The 6097-nt window shown below is 46.2% G+C and overlaps 1 protein-coding gene across 1 annotated transcript in view; it reads left to right on the top strand.

Moving 5' to 3' along the window:
- The first annotated feature begins 833 nt into the window (after positions 1 to 833).
- SLC16A9 (solute carrier family 16 member 9) overlaps positions 834 to 6097 on the top strand; it is a 51003-nt gene continuing 45739 nt past the window's right edge. Inside the window, exon 1 of the mRNA XM_036265290.1 lies at positions 834 to 891. The gene's annotated coding sequence lies outside the window, so the exon portion shown is untranslated. The remainder of the gene's footprint in view (positions 892 to 6097) is intronic.

Genomic DNA, 6097 nt, shown 5'->3' with positions numbered 1-6097 from the left:
AGCACTTGGCATCCTCACTCTTCACTGCGAAGGAGCACCAACTCCACGGAGTTCTGGTGCCCGTTTCTCTGGGATCACTGCCAGCAGAGTGTACAGCTGCGGCCAGAAGGGCGCCCGGAGGCCCCCGGAGCCTGGGAGACCAGGGGCGACTCGCATTTATCTGTAGACCCCAGGTTGCCCCCACATGCACGTGGGTCGTGGGAGGGTCGGCACGGGCACGCGGGGTGCGGCAGGGGCGCCGCGACCTCGGGGCACTGTCGTGTACGCACGGAGAGGGCGCCCGGCCAGTGGTGCTAAGCTCCACCGCCTTGGTGGCTCCCGGCCCGGCCCGGCCCGGGGCCCGGGCAGTGCCCTCCCTCCGCCTGGCCGGCTTGGCCCCGCACAGCTCGGGGCGGCGAGAGCTGGAGCAGCGCCCCCACCGCCCGCTTTTCCGCCTCCATCTTCTCCGCCGCCTCCTCCTCCTTCCCCCAGCAACCCGCGCAGTCGTAACCGGTTTGGACTGGCCGGGGTGCCCCGCAAAGAAGAGAGGGGTGTGTGTGGTGGTGGGGGGAACACAGGGAATAACTTCCCGGGGAGGAGGAGAAAGAGAAGGTGGAGCCCGGAGGAGGGGGCCGGCTTCCTCTCTCCATGTGGCCGCCGCCGCTGCGGACCTCGGCGGGGGCAGAGGGCGGCGGCTCCCGGGGCAGCGCGTAGCGGGACCGATTGCCCAATACTCCGGCCGGGGCCGGGGCCGGGGCTGGGACCGGGCCCCCGGATAAATAGCCGCCCGGCAGGCCCGGAGCTGCAGGGGACGGCGGCGGCCGAGGTCCCCACTGCACCACCCGCCCGGCCCACCCGGGGCACCGTGCCCTGTGCTGCGCCCCGGAGTCCCCCACCGAGGCCGGTGCACAGGTAAAGGGCTGGCGCTCGCGGGAGGGTCCCAAGTGCCGGCAGCCCCCGTGCTGTCGAGCCTCCAGGAGGCCAGAAGAAACTCCTCCGACTCGGAGCTGGAGGAGAAGGCGGCGGCGACGCTGTCACCCGCAGCCAAACGGCTTGGAAGCGGTCTCTCGTTTGGGGTGTGTGTCGGGGTGCTGAGAGTGGACCCGGTGCGCTCACGCCCACCCTTTGACCACCCTTTTTGTTAGGGTGCGTCTCTGCGGTGGGCAAGTTTCCCCAGGAATCTGAGGGCGGCATTTTGAACAGAGTTGGAAGAGAGAGCGAGAGAGAAATGGAAGGAAGACCTGTCCTTGGATTGGGTTCGCGGCGGCGAACTGTCCCGGACCCCCGGGACAGCATCTGGGGCTGCTGGCGGCAGAGCTGGGGTGGGGGTGGGGACGACTCAGGCGGGCCCCCGTTTCCCAGAGGGCGTCGAGGCCTCCAAGTGCCTTGGTTGGGAGTTGGTGCCCACAGGTGCCCCGGGTTCTCATGGGCGGTGAGGCAGGCAGCGCGCGGGGCGGGCGGATATTGCCCCGCCACGCCACATTCAGCACCACCAGGTCAGCCGGGGCGAACACGGGAGACCGCTAGGGAAGACACAGGCACCTGGACGCCGAGCAGGGCCCTGCCGGGACTTGGTGCTGAACACTCCATCTGTGGCTCTCTAGGTAACCTGCTCTGGCTTCAGCAGCGCCCAGAGCCTGGGGAACAACTGATAACCATTTAAAAGTTGGTCATCAAAAACAAATCAAAGCTTCCTGGGATGCCAGGTCTAATCTGACTCAGAAGTTTAGGCAAAATTTACAATAAATATATTACCTATGTAGGAAATTATTCAATATAACATTGTTTGACCAGTTTCCTGTGTCACAGTTACTTTGGGTGTGTGTGTGTATGTATTATATATATATATATATATATATATATTATATATATATAATCTGGAATTAACCTGTATAGTAATTCTGATGTATGCTGATTTACCCCCCAGTATAGTCACATGATACATCAAATTCTGTTAATTTGCTATATCCTAATACTTTCTTAAATTTGGGTTGGCTTCAAGAGTGAGAAATTGTTCTGGCTGGTTCAGGCAGAGAACTGAGGTAGCTAGACAAGATTCTGAAATGAAAACACCGATTATTCATTATTCAATTACACCTTCTTTTAAATAACATGTGAATGCAAATAACACAGTGCCCAAAATCATTGCCAAAAATGTGCCTGTGTGTTTTAAGGCCCAGAGGAGTGGAACTTACAAAATAGTTTAACCTGCAATTTTGTAACAGCTCATACTTTTAGCACCACTGGCTGCCTAAGAACATCCTTCTCTGTTATTATCTTTTGTGTGTAGGCAAGTAAGGTAACAAGGCCCCTTCATATCAATAGGATAAATATAGGGAAGGACAAAAGTTATAGGGAGGTAGATCAGGACACTAGGAAATCTCTTCCAACTTCTGACTTCAGACTGTGACTTTGTAAAGATGGTGCTGATGGTGTGCATTAGTTGGTGTTTGACTCTGTATCAGGGCAGATCATGGTACTTTGGGGCTCGATCTGGTCACAAAACTCAAGCTAGAGGATGACAGTTAGACAGATGTGGTCAGATTTGCAGGCTTTATTTCCTTACCCCCCCCCAATCTTTTGAACCCCTAGCTTTTTTAGTCTTTTTCTTAAGTGAAATATTTCTTGAACTGTATTTGTAGAATGCAGTTGGGTATAGAATGACAGTGGGAAAGGACAAGAGAAACAGTGTCTTGCTTACATAAATATAGCCTTCCAAGAATCACCTAGTGACTTTAATTAAAAATTGGAAAACTGTTTCCCTGGTTTCCCTGGTTTGGCTCGGCGGTTAGAGCATCTGCCCATGGACCAGGACCAACGGTTGGAGCGTTTGATTCCCAGGCAAGAGCATGCACCTGGGTTGCAGGTTCGATTCCGCAGCCCCGGCCCAATTGATATGTGTCTGTCACATTGATGTTCCCCCCTCCCTCCCTTTCACTCTATCTAAAAATCAGTGGAAATATATCCTCGGGTGAGGATTAACAACAACAACAAAAACTTGGAAGAATGTATATATTTTGAGCTAGTTGGCCTTTCCTTTGGGAGGTTCTTTGTAAACATCAAAGTATTTCCTGTACTATGTTAAAGCTATAGTTAAACTATAGACTAAACTATAAGTTAAAACTAAGTTCATCGGAGAAACACAAGTCCCTGCCTTCAAGAAGTTTCACTGATGGGAGAAAGATAGGCATGTTTACAGATATTTTCAGTATCAGATAGTGCAATTGGAATTATCTGATAGTGTGATCTTACATGGTAGAGAAAAGGAGAGGTTCACTTAAAGTTAAGAACTGAGAAAAGTTTTGTAGTGGGTGTAGCATCTGAGCGGGGACTTGAGGAAGGAAGAGGATTTCCTCAAAGGAATGGAAGCCTGCTTGAACAAGTACAGAGGTATGGACATCTGGTGTGTTAGTTGGAAGGGCAGGTTGGAAGGGCTAGAGCCTGGAATTTAAGGTAGATAGGATGGAGCTACATTATGGAGAACATGACAAGCCATGCTAAGAAATTAAAATGTCATTGAACATTATTATTATATTTACACCGATAATGTGGGCACTCTTAACTGTAGTTCATAACTTGAAGCTCAATTTTGTGAGCTTCCCCCTAAAATAAGTAAATGAACAAAATTTCAGCAGTATTTGCTTCCTATTAATATTACTGTAAAAGAGGAATGTGTTCTGAATAGCCTTCAATTTTTGGGGAGTGCTCAGCTCAGGCCAAATCTGATCTCTAGAAGTGATGTATGGTGATGTTAGTTTTCCAGAAGAAATGGCCCATTATTTAAATCTAATTTTTATTAAAATCTAGTTCCCCTGCCCCCTAAAATCTGCAATCTTATGGTATAACAACTCTTAGTTTGATTAAAACTTTGGATAGGAAAATACCTCTACTTCCCTGGGCCAATATGCAGAGTAATTCCACTTTCTATTTTCTGTTTCAATTGCTAGTAGTAATAATAATAATATAATCATTATAAATGTTTATCAAACATGATATGTCTAGTGAGCCATCACAGCTTATTTTATGTATGGAGGCATAACTTTTATCTTAGACTGAGAATTTCAATAAGGTTACTAAGCTAAGTAAATGTTGGGACCAGGATTTGAACCCAAGAAGTCAGTCTTGACACTCTATCCTTTGAATAATACATAATACATGATAACTATTATTATTATTATTATTATTATTTTAACTCTCACCTGAGGTTATATTTCCATTGATTTGCAGATAGAGTGAGAGAGAGGGGAAGAGAGGGAGGGAGAGAGAGGGAAACATCTGTGTGAGAAAGACACACTGATTGGTTACTTCCCGCATGACCCCAGGGCTGGGGATCCAACTGCAACTTAGGTACATGCTCTTGACTGGAATTGAACCTGCAACTCTTTGGTCTGCGGGCCGTCACTCTAACTGCTGAGTCAAACTGGCCAGGGCATGATGACTATTATTAATAGTAGTTAGAAATTGGGCATGCTACATGTAAGAGGAATATTTCTCTGTGTTTTTCTTTGCATCCTTATTCCCATCATTCTGCCTATTTTATTTTGTGTTGTTTTTAATTGAGATATAATTGACATATGACATTTTATTACTTTTAGGTGTAAAAAATAATGATTCCACACATATACACACACACACACACACACACACATTAATATAATATAATAAATATAATATAATATAATATAATATAATATGTGTGTGTGTATATATATATATAAATGTTTACTGCAATAAGCTTAGTTAATATCCATCACCACACGCAGTTATAAATTATTTTTTATGAGAACTTTTAAGATTTGTTCTCTTGGCAGTTTTCGTATACATGACACGGTATGTTAACTCTAGTCATCATGCTGTACCTTACACATCGTTCTGATTAATTTTACTTTACACAATTGTATATATATATATATATATATTTTTTTTTTTTTAATCCTCACCCGAGGATATTTTTCCATTTTTTGTACAGATAGAGTGGGAGGGAGAGAGAGGAAGGGAGAGAGAGAGAGAAACATCGACGTGAAGGGACACATCGAGTGGCTGCCACCCGCACGACCAACCAGGGCCGGGGACAAACTTGCAACCGAAGTACGTGCCCTTAGCGGGAACCGAACCCGGGTCTCTCCAGACCGCAGGCCGACGCTCTAACCGCTGAGCCAAACTGGCCAGGGCCACAATTGTATATTTTAATGTCTTAACACATCTTCAAACTACTCAAAAGAAACTCTTAAGCTCTTTGAGAAAAGTTGGGATGTGGAGTCCTGGCAGGTTTGGCTCAGCGGTTAGAGTGTCAGCCTGCGGACCACAGAGTCGTGAGTTTGATTCCAGTCAAGGGCACTTGCCCTGGTTGCGGTTTGTCCCTGTCCTGTGTGCAGATGGCATCTGATGGATGTGTCCCTATCACATTGATGTTTCTCTCTCCTTCTCTCTCTCCCTCCCACTCTATCTGAAAATCAATGGAAAAATCTCCTCCAGTGAGGATTTTAAAAAAATTAAAAACAAACAAACAACAAAGATTGGACATGAGATAGGAAAAACATTATTGAATGTGACAGCATTAAAGATAAGGACCAGACCTGCCAGATTCTCTGGAAGAGCGTCAATTTTAAAGTCTTCTCATGGTTCAACAAGCCCCCAATTTGCACTGGACCTTTTCGTATTTTGCATTTCATATATGTTGCCATGTGTCTTGATTTTTATTCTGAAAGTAATTCTAGCAAATATATACTAGTTTGCATATGACCTACTAAGGTATGTATTCTGACAACTGATTGGACACCACATTATCATGTACAAATCATGCAAATCATATCAAACAAAATAACACACCAGTTTAGATAGTATCATCCTAGATTTCTTTGCCAAAACACTACTATTTGAGCCAAGCTTTGTGGGAGATGGGTGTGTGGAGCAAAGATAAGATTCAACAAGAACCTGGCTGGCAGTATAGGGAGCATGGATAAGAGTTTGGGATATAGGAAGGTGTTATACCAATCAACCTGTATCTAAATGTCTGGGCCTCATTTTGCCTATACTTCACTCTGTTCAGTCTCTCAATTTTTTTTAAAATCTATTCTCAGACTCTGAGTGATTTACAAATTCTGCCATTTTCTCTTCT

The sequence above is a fragment of the Molossus molossus genome, unplaced genomic scaffold, assembly GCF_014108415.1.
Source record: "Molossus molossus isolate mMolMol1 unplaced genomic scaffold, mMolMol1.p scaffold_m16_p_17, whole genome shotgun sequence".
Classification (NCBI taxonomy): domain Eukaryota; kingdom Metazoa; phylum Chordata; class Mammalia; order Chiroptera; family Molossidae; genus Molossus; species Molossus molossus.
The sequence above is the reverse complement of the archived record's forward strand: the minus strand, read 5'-3'. Positions and strand labels throughout refer to the sequence as shown.